Genomic DNA, 14,518 nt, shown 5'->3' on the forward strand with positions numbered 1-14,518 from the left:
CGAGGGCGAAGTCTGGTTCTAGTGGGGGAGAATTGTAACATCCCGAAATTCAGGTACAGCTATTTAACCCTTCTCTTTTGTCAAATTGTCAAAGTTAGCCCTTGAGTGAAAAGTTGTAGCAAATGAGTACGCTGGGCGTACTCAAGAGTACGCTGCGCGTACTCATGCGCTTGACATGGACGCGGACCCTTAGAGGTACGCTGGGCGTACCAAGGTTACGTTGGGCGTAACCGGCCCAGATACAAAACCCTAATTTAGACTTGAGCCCTATATAAAGAAGGTTATGGCCTTATCCTCAGCCACCATTTGAGTGAGTGAAACCCTAAAAGAGAGCCAACCTTCGTTCTAAGCTTGTGTGAGTGTTTTTGGAACTAAAGTGCCTTTGTGTGTTAGTAAGGAAGAAGAGGAGATTCTTGTAAAGGCTAGAAGTTGGAGTGCAAGCCTTGGATCTGAGTTCTACAGAGGGAAGAGCTTCACTTGGAGGTATAAAGCTCAAAGCTTTCCTTGTTATTTTGATTTGTGCTTCATGGACCATTTCTAGGGTGAAAGTCCCAAAGGTGGAGACTTTATGAGCATAAAGGACTCCATAGACCTAGATCTGTCCCTTTTCAGTGATATATGAGTTATAGATCCATAAAGTTTCCATCTTGGTCGTTGTTATGAAGTCATGCTTGAGTTATGAGCTTTCTAGAGTTGGGAAATGGAATGTATGGGTGTTAGTGACTTGTCCAGCCATGCAAAGGCTTAAAGTCACCAACTTTATGGATTAAGAGGTTTAGAAAAGGTCAGATCTAGAAGTTGGACGTGAGTCTTAACTGATTAAGACCCTATAAGCTAAGAAGTCTGAAACTGGGAATTACGTTGGGCGTAATCCCAGTACGCGCGGCGTAGGGGGTTGCATTCCCCGATTCTGTGAGGTTGCCGGGTACGCCCAGCGTACAGGTTTGGTACGCGCAGCGTAATCCGGAGGGTTGACTTTTGTTGACTTTTAGGGTTTTGGTCAACATTTGGACTTTGGGGTCAGGGAGGGGTAAAATGGTCTTTTACCCTTCTGTGGGATTGTAGAAAAGGGATGTAGTCTAGCCTTGAGAGCCGTTAATGATTTGAAATAATTACTTTATGTGATTAGGCGGGGCTAGGTCGTTGTTTCGAGATTCAGGGATATCGAGCACGTGAGTTACTAGACATCATACGAGGTGAGTCTTCTCACTATACATTACCTAGAGTGGTATCTATGTATAGACCGGAGGGTCTTGTGTGCTATGTGTTGTATGAGATTATGTGCATTGTGATATATGTATGCTATGTGTTGTACAGACCGGACCGGAGGGTCCAACGATATAGACCGGACCGAAGGGTCCAACGATATAGACCGGACCGAAGGGTCCAACGACACAGACTGGACCGAAGGGTCCGGCGAGCTATGACCGGACCATAGGGTCCAACGAGCTACAGGACTGGGGGGTCCCGTTGAGACACATTGACCGAAGGGTCGTATTATAGCCTCGAGTGGCGTATGTGTTGTATGTGGTATTTTGGGGAACTCACTAAGCATTTATGCTTACAGTTGTTGTGTTATGTGTTTCAGGTACTAGTGAGGATCGCGGGAAGGCGCCGTCATGATTCGTACACACTGAGAGGATTTATGTATATGAGATCTTGGGACATGTTTTGTTTTGTTACAGTGGACACATTATGTTTTGATGATTATCGTACGAATGAAAGTATGTTTTAAAATGAAAAATTGTTTTGAAAATTCACGTTGTTACAAATCACTTGCGTTATTTTTATTTCAATCCCATATACAAAGTCTTCATAACATCACAGCCTCTCATTCAATTTGGTTGATATCTCTTAGATCAATTTTTAACCAAAACACTAGTTACTTACAGTCTCTCTTTAAGTCATACTTTTGGTTTCGCTTAAAGATTAAGAGTTTCTCAATACTAACATCTTTTTCAAGTTGGTTTTTTTTGGTGTCCACAAAGGAATCCACATTCTCCTTCAGCTTCCTAGCCTCCCTTGAGGATCCAAAGACAACAAAGGTTGTTATTTCTTTTACTCTTTTACAGTTGGTGTTTTTCTTTCCATTTCTTGGAAGATGATCCTTGGTGGGTATAACTTGCTTATGTTTATTTCAAAATCTCAAGTCTCCCGTTGCTAAAATCTTGTGTTTTTAAACTAATTTTGAATAAAAACTCAACAATATGGTGAAAGGTTCTTGTATTCATTAACCGGATGATGAGCCCTTTGTCGAAGTCCCTAAAGATATTGTATTGATGACGGATGATTTTGGTCCAATCATTTTTGTTAATTTAAGTAAGTAATTATCTTATATAATTAAATTAAAAAAACATTCTAATTAAATGAAATGGTGACTTAATGGTATTTTAGTAAATTAAACTTTCTTTAAAAAGGGAAAAATTCGGATTTTAAGGAATAATTAATTATCTTAATTATTAAAATTGATTTGAAAGGATAATAATTCTTTAAATTCAGGCATTCTGTAAGAATACATTTTCTGACAGAATACAAATTATGATAGAATGCATATTCAGACATAATATAAATTATGATAGAATGCATATTCAGACAGAATACAAATTATGATTGAATGAACCTATTAAATAATAGTAAATTCTTGAACAATGAGTTGAAGAATAACAAGATTCTTAAAGAATAATCATCTATTATTAATATTATTCGAGAATCTATGTCCAAAAATAAACAAAAAACAAATTTACAGTTACATTCTATAAAAATACATCATTCTTGGAATTCTTGTCACAATCTATAAGAATACAATGCTTTATAGTAAGGTTCGGTGTGATAGTTGCGGGCTGAGAAAGTGTTGACTGAGAAAGGTGTGTCTGGGTAAGAAATCTTGATTGGGTAAGAAACCATGTTGTTTGATTGTACATTTGAACGAATATGCTGACTTATGAAAAATGACTATTTTACCCTCATATTCTTCACGTCACTATCACTGCATCATCATCTTCTTCACCCTACTTTAACCTCTATTATCACCCATCTTGAACCTCCACCATAACCCCATCCATCCATAAAACTCCTTACCTCCACCATTCCACCCTTATCTCCATATCAGCCATCACAAATCAACTGAATTCAAAAAGACATAGAAGATCTTAACATCAATAGAAGGCACTCGTTTGTTTATGAGCAAAGTCAACATTCAACAGAAAAATATGTATCTTAACATCAATCAGAAATCGTTTGTTTATGGACATAGAAGATCTTAACATCAATTAGAAACCATTCCATAAAAATTGAACTTCAAAATCAACATTCAACAACAAAAATCAACATTTAACAGCAAAATCAACATTTAAGAAATATGTATCTATGAATTCAACAGCAAAAACATCTTTACAAAAGCTATGATGTTCTAAGTTTGAATCCAACAAATCAAAGCATGACTAGCAAATCAAAGAAGTCAATAAGCAAGATAACAAATCAATTAGCTTAACAAATCTCATAATGCAAATTCTGCACCATATTTCTCTTTCAAACAAAAATTATGCACTAGATTTCTATGTAAAAAAATATGCATCAAATTTAAGAATCTCAATGTAAATAGAGAAAAAAATGGAAATACAACATCAGATTTAACAATCTGCATCAGACTTATAACTTCTCAAGCAGAAAAATCAAATTGAATAGCAAATCAGAACACAAGGCAAGGGCAGGCAAAGGCAAGAAATTGGAATTAACAACAAATTGAAAGAGAAACAACAAAGCTGAAGAGAGACAACAAGAAATCAACATGAACAAGAAATCGGAAGAGAAACAGCAAGAAATCGGAACACAACAGAAAAAAAAAAATTGGATATATACAGGAAAAACGAAACTAAGAAGATAGAAATCATACCTGATTAGAAGAGACCTTCGATCGGTAGAGGTGCAATGTCGATCGGTAGTGGAAGAGTCTCAAATCGTCAATAGTTGAAAGAGAAAAAAACGAGATGGAGGCGTTGAAACTTGAACGAGGGAAAGGGCACGTTTGTAATCTTTCTCAGTCAGAAGATATCTCATATCTTTTTCATTCAGATATGTCTCACCGAGTCAGACCTCAATAAATCTGCTTAACAAACAACTTTGTTTGACCGAGTCACCAAAAAACGCCTGACCCAACTCGGTCACACGTATATCAAACAGGACCTAAGTCATTCTTGAAAGAGTATTCATTCTACAATAATACAATGTCATTCTTGAAAGATTCTTCATTCTTTTTTTTTGAACAACTAAAAATTAAATATCACCAAACTAGAAAGAAGCTATAAAAAAGAAATTACATAGTGTTTCGGAACAAGGGGTTTTGTAACCACAAAGTCCAAGAAACATGTCAATTTTTACATCTATTCAAAAACCAATGGAAAGAATGAATGAGAATATAATCAAATAAAGTACTCCTTTTCATTGACGATGGTTGGAACACAGCACTATGTCTATACTTCCAGGTCATCCATATGGTAGCAGAGACTATCACTTCCAAAACTTGTTGTTTATGTTTATTAATTTTAATCGAATCAAGCCACGTTAGCACATCCCGGACGCTATAAAACAGATAAAATGGTAAATCTATTCATTTAAGAACTCTCCTCCATAACTAATCAGCAACTTCACAACGAACAAAAATGTGACTACAATCTTCTACCTAAGAAAGGAAAGAAGACAAAGCACAGACGGCACATCAATACCCTTATCAACAAGGTTGGATCTAGTCGAAATTCGCTCCAACAAAACCCTCCAAATGAGACCAATTTGCACCAACGTGTAACAACACCATTAGAAGGAAGAATAAGCCCATCTACATGCTGCCTGGTAAAGTTAACCTCAAACTCGCTATGCGTACCTATCTCCCAAACTCATCCATCCAAACGATCATCCAGGTGAATTTTCGAAAGCAAATCATGAAAAATAAAAAACTGAGCAGTTGTGACACCACCTTCTCTAAAAGGTCCAATTCCAAACCAACTCTCCATTACACCGTCTATCACTGACCATACAATCCTTATTAAGCTCCAAAGCATACAAACGAGGGAACCTAACCATGAGACTTTAATCACCCAACCACACGTCATCCCAGAATCTAGAGTGTCTCCCATTGCCAATTTGTTTTTAAGAAAGTAATGAGGTATAATATTCTTATCATGCAACCAATGTATCAACTTCACCAATGATAACCACACTCTACCGCCTTTCAACCTACACAAAGGGAACCCGATACCTCCATGAATTCCATAGATACTTCTAATCACCTTACCTCATACTGAATTATAATCTTTAAAAAACACCAACACCATTTTAATAATAAAGCTATATTAAACGCCTTTAAACTCCTAATGTCTCAACCCCTATCTCTTTAGAATTGAGAGCTACCTCCCACTTCACCCAAGAAATCTTCCTTTCATTTTCATAACCACCCCAAAAGAACCAAGCTCGAATCGCCTCCAAAGACGAATAATTGACTCTAGAATTTTGAAAATCGACATATAAAAGACACCTCGATTTCCCATCACCGACCTGATCGAAGTTAACCGCCCCTACCGAAAGTAAATTAATCTTCCCATTTGATAATCTCTTTCTAAAAAATTTTAACAACCACATTTCAATTATCCACACGACCCATATTCAAACCCATAGGAAGACCCAGATAATAAGATAGAGTACTCGCAACGGAACACCCATTAAGAACGCCATATCTTCTACATGGTGCAAATCGACACCAATACCATACAAGTTTGATTTATGAAGATTAATTTTCATCCCCGAAATCAAATAGAAACCATTAAGAATAGTAATCAAATTCTCCATGCTTCTAGAATCCCACTCTCCTCAAAAATAGCATCATCTGCATAGAATAAATGCGATAGAGGGAAATCTTCATCCCCCACCATAATATTTCAAAAAAGACCTTGATCTACAACATCTTCCATTGTAACATGCAAACCTTGCATAACAATAATAAACAAAAAGAGCGATAAATGATCACCTTGACGAAGACCATGATGCAAAGAGAATTCCTTAGTAAGACTCCCATTCACAAGAATAGAGTAGGACGAAATCATACAAACTTTAATCCAACCAATCCATCTCTAATCAAAACCCATAAACACCATTAACTTCATCAAATAGCCACAACAAATATAATCATAGGCTTTGTCAAAATCTATTTTAAATATCATAGCTTTCTTCTTCTTCCGCGTACACCAATCAATAACTTCATTAACTATCATCGCACCATCTAGGATTTTCCTACACTTAACAAAAGTAGAGTGATTCGGGCTAATAATACTATCAATAATCTTCTCTAGTCTGTTCTCCAACAGCTAAGCAAGAATTTCATATTGCACCCCAATTAAACTAATCGGCCTATAATCCTTAATGCAAGTAAGGTTCTCAATCTTTGGGATTAATGTTACAAAAGAAGAGTTACAACCATTAGGAATCACCCCTATAACAAAAAATTGCTCCACAAAATTAAACACATCATACTTAATAATCTCCCAAAACTTCTTAATGAATTTGAACGAGAACCCATCTGAACCCAGAGCACGATCACTTCCACACGACCAAACTACAGCTCAAACTTCATCCATAGTAAAACCGAGAGCACAAGCTCTTTATATGGTTTGGAGAAATTTTTTGAAGCTAAGGACTAGGATGAGTATAAGAACCTCCCAAAAAAACCTTTAAATTTATCACAAAAATTTGAAAAAAAAGGTCCTTAACCAAGTTCAGATTAGAAACCCACATGTCATCCACCGAAAGACCATAAATCGCTAACTTCCTTTTTTTCCTTTTGATCAATGAATGAAAAGATTTAGTTTTTTCGTCACCCTCCACCCCCTATTTCATTTTAGTTTTTTGAGCATCCGTTCCTTTAATCTTTTTAATATCATTCAAAGATTTTACAATATCAACTCTAGCTGAGACCAATTTATTATCATGAAAACCCCCATCAATGATTTTATCAATATCATCAAATTTCAATAATAAACTCCTTTTTACCTTTATTCTTATCAGCCACCACTTTATGCCAAGCTTTAAGTCTTTCTTTCAACCTCTTAAGTTTATTCTTAAAAACAATAAACTTACTTAAACTACCTTCTACTTCATTATTATGCCAGGCATCAAGAACCGTGTCATCAAACCCCTCCAACAAGAACCAAGATTGAAATAATTTAAAGGGGTTGGACCATAGTCATGGAACTCATTTTTTAGAACAATGGGACAATGATCAGACCAAAACCTCGAAAGAATCAGCCCCATCATTCTAGAAAATAGCTCCAGAAATCCATTGGAAACTAGAAACCAATCAACTTTAGCCGTTTTAGCGCATTTTTTTATTAATTCTAGTGAAACTCGTACCACCCAACGACACATCTAATAAATCAGATTCAATGATAAAATTGTTAAAATCATCAACCCCATTTTGACAAAAAAAAAATAGAGCCACTTTTCTCATGCACATGACGTTAAAATCTCCAAAAATCATGAACTCCCCATCATTATTTTGCAAATATATATATATATAATATCCCAGACTACATTCATCCCGTGTCTATCTTGAGGAGCATAAACATTGATAAGGAAATATTTAGAACTAGAAGCAATCACCTCTCCTTCTACAATAAGCACATTTTCTGTAGATCACACCCTTGATTTTTTAAAAGAAATCGGGTCCCAAACCATTAACAAACCACCTGATATACCTCGAGCAACACTACAAGCAACATCAAATTGGTAATTTCCCCAAAAGTAACAAACTAAAAACATATCTAACTTAGACATTTTAGTCTCCCGAACAACCAAAACACTAGAATCATTCTGGTAAAAATATAAAAATTAAAATTATAAATTTATGAATCTTGTGATGAATGTAAACATTCTTTTAACAATCGAATAATTATGAATCCTATGAAAAATGTAAACATTCTTTTAACAAACAAATAATTAGAAGATAAAAAACATAGAGTGCAAGCATAATTCTAATATTCTCATGAGAATGAAAGAATTTTAACAATGAATAATCTACAAATTCTAACTATTCTAGTGCTCTCCATTCTTGGAAAAAAAAAACATATTCATTCTTGATTTTTTTTTTGTATTTGAAGTAATCCTTGAGAAGCATATTCTTAAAAAAAATATTTTCAGTTTTGATTTGTTTGCATTTGAAGTAATCCTTGAGAAGCATCACAATCCATCTTCATTTTTAACCACATAGAGAGTCACTTTGGAAGAGATAAGTGTAACACTCTAAATTTTCAAAACAAAATTTTCATTTTTAAAAGTTCACACAAAAACATACTTAAACATTTCCCATGTCAAATTGAATTTTTCTCAAACACAAAACATCATAAATTGTTTGTCAAATATCGCAGAATCCACATAAACTCAAATCATCAAGTTGGCGTGTACAATCATGTCGGTGCCTTCCCGCGATCCTGAGATGTATCTGAAACACAATTTACACAAACAATGTAAGCACGAAGCTTAGTGAGTTCCCCAAAATACCACATACACAAATAATTAGCCTCTCATGGCTAAATCTCGATAGAGACCCTCCGGTCTCACGTCTCAATATGGACCATCCGGTCATAGCTCAACATATACGCAGAATAATATAACAGCATAAGTCACAAAGACAGAATGCATAATAACACATATTTCAGTATAAGCAGAAAAGCAAATAAGACCCTCCGGTCAATAACACGAATATGACCCTCCGGTCGATGACACGAATATGACCCTCCGGTCAATAACTCGAATAATTCCCTCCGGTCACACACATAAATTACCACTCGGGTAAGTATAGTGAGAAGACTCACCTCGTGAAGTAAAGCAAGTAAATCCCACACCCAAACTGTCGGTCTAGACTCCGCCTAACATATGTCACATATATCTCTAATAAAAATTGATATCAACAACCCTCAAAGATATTGGCTAAGTCTCTCTACTAAACCTCAGAAGGGTAAAAGACCATTTTACCCCTCCATGGCCTCCAAGTCCACAACTTGACCAAAACCCTAAAAGTCAACAGAAGTCAACACCCAGCGCGTACGATGGACGTACATCCCTCTACGTTGGGCGTACAATTGGCCATGCATGCATCATGGTGGACTCAGCGCTACGCTGCGCGTAACTGGGGTACGCACGACGTACGACCCATATTTCCTCTTTTCACTCTTTTGGTCTTAATCCGTTAAGAGAATTGCTACTACTACAGATCTGGGCTGATCAAGGTCCATTACTTCATAAAGTTGGTGACTTTAATCCTTAGCATGGCTGAACAAGTCTAAAACTCATAAACTCTAATCCTTTACTCACAAAGGTCCACATATCTCATGCATGGAGAGATCTTGACGACCAAGATCTCACTTTTATGAATTCAAACGTCTAAAAACACCTAAAAGGACAGGTATTATGCTCTGGAGTTCACCAAACTCATAAAGCTTCAAGCTTGGGACATAAAACCCTAAAAATGGACCAAAACATGAACTAATCAAACAATGAGAAAGCTTTGAGCTTGATACCTCTGGATGATGCTCCAACCACAGAGAAACTCAGATCCAAAAGCTTGGACACCAACTCTTCTTCCTTCAAGGCTCCTTCTTCACAAAAGAAATCCACAAGAACACTCAATAAGCCACAAATTGTCACACAAGCTATGGAAACGGGATTTAGAGTTTGAGGGGAGTTGGAGGCTGGAAATGGTGGCTAGAAATGAGGCCATCATGTTCCTTAAACAGGGACACACAAGACAATTAGGGTTTTCACTCTGAGCCTAGCACGCCCAGCGTACCCTCTGGTACGCCCCGCATACTAGGTGGCCTCTGCGTTCATGATACACACACGAGTATGCTGAGCGTACACATACATACGCCCCGCGTACTCAACTGCCACCTTTCCTCAAATAAAGACTAATCTTGATAATGCAATTAAAGTTATGGTCATCGATGCATACCTTATTTCGGGATGTTACAATTAGCATATATGGAACTCCGATTTTTTTTATTCTTGATTATTCTTGAATTCTGAACATGTTTTCCAAAAACGGCCACCAAAATAGTTTTATTCTTGAAACCATCTGTTGTAGACTTCACAGCAACATCAACAATCCCAAATACCTTAAAACCATTACCAACATTCAGGGAAAAGAATAAAAAAACATCAGTTTTTGTCAAAAGAATCGAAAAAAGAAACTTCAATCTGGTGAGTAATGGTTTCAGCTTGAATCTTGCGAGTAATGACACAAATCATTTAGAGATAGAAAAAGTGTTATGTTTCATAAACTTCTAGAGATTAGATTGTATAAGGTGCAATCAATCTCAATAAATAATTGATTTCTTCGGTAATTTCTAACCCTAGTCGATCAAATCACTAGTAAGTTTTAAGAATGGCACCTCAGAAAGTACACATAATACCTTTCCATGATTTCCAGTAGAACGGAACATGGCAGAACCTGGTGGCGGTCTTCATATCTACAACACTAGCTCCGATGTCACACCTTGAACAAAGCCTCGCCGCAGGCTTGCTCCATTTCACTTGACGAGTTTGGTCAACCAAAAATCAGAAGCACACCATTTCGTTTCGATCTTCCCCTTTTTTTTGTACTGAATTGAATGGATCTTCTTTTTCTGTACCTAACAATCGCAGGAGACAATCGTCGTTAGAAAATATGCATTGGAGGTCTTGTGCGGTGGTAGAAACACGTACTAGGCCATTCAATTTCTTTCTTATGGGACGATTTTTTGGGTAATTCTTTGTGCAATTGGAACACAGAAAAAAACACAGATACGAATAGGGTTCATACCACATAAAAGAGACGTGTGAGAGACAGAATGTTACCATAGATATAGGCTTCAAATTAAAATAATTATCATAATTAAAGGATAATATTTTAAATTAGTTTATACAAAATGACTAAATTGACCTTAATTAATTATTTATTTAAAAATCAGGAAAATCAATATTTAATGATTGTCCAGGAATTAGTTTTACATTTACATAATATTTGTTCATATTTTCTCTCTCTTTATTTATATATATATATATATATATATATATATATATATATATATATATATATATATAAACCCACAAGAGAGAGAGATCGGACCGTAGAACCCACCAAAGAGCCAAGTCACCGTCCGGTGTTTTGCTTGGTGCAATCTCTCCGGCGGTACCGCCAACCCAATCTCCTTCCCGAGCCATTCCAACCTCCTTAACAATCTTCGCTAGTTTTTTTCTTTAAGTGAGCATGCCGCCTTCCTCTGTAGCTTTTGCCTTTTACATATTTTTACTAGAAAAAAAAGTATTTGCTTAAAATTTTCCTTTATTATAAGTTTGGCCCAATTTAATTTTTTTTTACATATTTTTACAAAAAAAAAAAAGTTGGTACAAAGTTTTTTTTTTCTTTTTTTTCCCTCAAATTTTCCTTTATTATAAGTTTGATACAACTTTTCGTTTGTTTTACAAATTTGATAAAACAATTTTTTATAATATTTCATAACTTTCCATTTTTTTTTAGCTTAGCCTTTTTAAAACTCTCCTTATACTTCTAGTCTAAATTACGCGAAAAGTCCATATGGTTTAAGGTAGTCTACGTCTAAGGTCCCTAACTTGTTTTTTCACTCGTAAGGTCCCTATATTTTTTATTTGTTTTGGTTTTGTTCTCTCACAAACATAAAATGGCTATATTAACTTTACTTATTCTTTTTTATATTTTTATTTTATTCATTTATTTTCTATTATTATATAATTAAGAAGGGTTCATCAATTTACAACCAACCAATGCATATACAATCAGCTAAAGTGTTGTCGTCTGTCTTCTCCGACGTGACGATTTCCACATAGTCCATATTCTCCGGCAAGTTCAAAGAAATCAATCCAAAAAATTTTACAAAATCCAACCTGCTGCAACTTCTCTGGTATCCTTATATGTCTCCATCGTCCCTTATCTTCCCCTTTGACTATCAAGTTGTCAGTATCCTCGACCACCACCACCCATCACAACTCTAACCAGAATATTTATTTCAACTGAAAACCAAAAGATGATACCAAAATCATTATAACTACCTCTAGTCTTGCTCACTGAAAAAGCAACCACCCCCATCGGGGACCATAAATAAGAAATTCTCTTGTTAGAAATAAAATTTTAGAAATCAACTTTGTGGTTCCTAGTTAGAGATATAATAAATCCAATCATAAATCGATATGTGGTTGCTTGTTCGAATTTCTCCCTCGTCAATGAAATTAAACCAAAAAGTCAAATTTCATAACATTTTGTGGTTCCTATGAGAAATAGAATTTCATAAAACTCTTTCAAAGTTAGAGATATAATAAATCCAATCAAAATGCAAAAATCAACTTCCTGGTTCAAGTGTTTCCGACGAGTAAAGAATGGAGATGTATAATTAGAAAACAGGGGGAGATAAGGATGCTTCCGACCAAACTCACATCTTCAAAATCGATTTTGACAGTTTAGATCGGGGTTGGGGATGCCTAAGAAAGAGGCTTAAATGTTGAGGTGGAGCGGCGATGGTGTAGTGGATATGTAAAGGTGGAGTGACGTCATTCCAATGGAGATGGAAAGGAGGACTGCTAAAGATGGAGGTTGTTGTCTCTATGTATTAATCCTTACTGTCTCTATGTATTAATCCTTATTGTAAGTGTTTTGGGTCTTTTACACCCAACGATGCACCTTATACCCCACCGACCCCTTTTGCTTTGAGGTATATAGTAAAGTGAATTGAATCGTATCTTGATGTATATGTATACAGACTTTAAATACAAGAGGAATAGAATTGGATGTGAGATATTTTCTCCTATTCATATGCTAATGCTATTGACTAAGACTTTATCAAATGTGATAATATACACGTTTATTTTACTAGTGTTATTACCCCCCGGCAAGTTGGAGGATGGGATGAATCAGAAGCTTGGATCGAAGAAAGAGTATGTTGGGTTAAAAATATGGTTTACACTTTACTTTTCTAGGAAAATGTATTTTTATGTCTAGGACCGTAAACAGCTTGGTGTTTACGGCTGTATATGTGTTTACGGTTGTGTTTACACCGTAAACCTGTTCACGGCCCATGTCTCATATATATAAGGTGAGGAGTGCATGTTAGAGGAGGGTACGGCTAAGAGAGACAAGAGATAGAGAGTGGAGCTTAAGTGTGTGAAACTCAAGGTGTGTTTAAGAGAGAGAAAGTGAATCGTGTGTAAGGATCATCATTCCATTCTAATCAAATCACACAAGATTCATATTGTTCTTCATCTCCTTCTCTTCTATTTTGATCTGGCATCATCCGTTTGATTGGGATTCCGCACCATCAAACGGATCTGATTGATACACAAGCAGATTTGGGACTTACAAGTGGTATCAGAGCTTGGATTGTATCAATCATTTTTGTCAGATCTGGAGAGTATTTGATCTTATTTTTGAAGGATTTCTGCGTTTTTGGATAGATCTTGGCAAAATAGGGGGGTTTGTTGTTCGTGTTTTTGATAAAAACGAGTTTTTGATTGAGTTTTGGAGCTACAAAGTCGAAAAAACGCTGTTTTTGGTCGTAACCAGCGAGGGGGTGGCGGCGTGTACGGCCAGCAGCTAGGGTTTCCGAAGCGTTTGCGGCCGGAAACGATTTGCGGTCTGAGGGTTTACGGTCCGAGGTCTCGCGAGTTTACGGTCCGAAGACACGTGTTCGGTCAGGCGGGTTCACGGCCTTCGGAGTTTACGGCTCAGCAGCGGTTCTCGGTCTTAGCTTCGTTCTCGACCCTGCAAAGGATCCTCGCACGCGCATCATCGTATATTAAAAAAAATTTGGGGGGTGTCGGGGATCGAACCCGGGTCTTCTACCTCATCAACCAACACGTCCTATCCACTTGAGCTAGCCTGCCACACGATACAATCCTCCCCAATTTAATTCATAAGGCTTCGCTGCTTCAACTTTAGTTTCGCAATTTTGACATATTTAACCCAAAAATCAATTCCTTTTATTTTTAAATTCCATTTTCTTCCAAAAATTTTAGTTTTTAATTTTTGACTTTTATTTTTGACTTTTGACCTTAAAATTTTGACTTTGACTTTCAAGTTTGACCTTAGACTTTAAACTTTGACTTTTTCATTTAACTTTTAAATTTTCAAATTTAATATTTCGGTTTGACTTTTAAGTTTGATTTTTTAAATTTGATTGTTAAGGTTGACTTTTGAGGTTTCAAGTTAAAGGGCATTTTTGGTAAACAATGAGTTCTTCAAACACCAAAGTTAATGAAATTTCTTGTTCTCAAACATGCATTGATAATGCTAAAAATTTACTTGAGCATATCGAATTATTACGTAGAGAGAACGAGGACCTAAAATACGAAGGATATCAACTCATGAAAGGACAGAAACCTCTAAAAGCACAACTAGAAGCCAAAACAAAAGATTTTAGGAAACTTCAGGAAGAGTATAGCAATAAATGTGCGAACTATAGATTTGTAACAG

General features: G+C 36.1%; 1 pseudogene; it reads right to left on the minus strand.

The window, feature by feature from the left end:
• Positions 1-10,407: 10,407 nt before the first annotated feature.
• LOC145168845 (uncharacterized) lies at positions 10,408-10,611 on the minus strand (annotated as a pseudogene).
• Between the last annotated feature and the right edge of the window lie 3,907 nt (positions 10,612-14,518).

Source organism: Lactuca virosa, chromosome 4 (genome assembly GCF_052849685.1).
Source record: "Lactuca virosa cultivar CGN04683 chromosome 4, Lactuca_virosa_CGN04683_v6, whole genome shotgun sequence".
Lineage (NCBI taxonomy): Eukaryota > Viridiplantae > Streptophyta > Magnoliopsida > Asterales > Asteraceae > Lactuca > Lactuca virosa.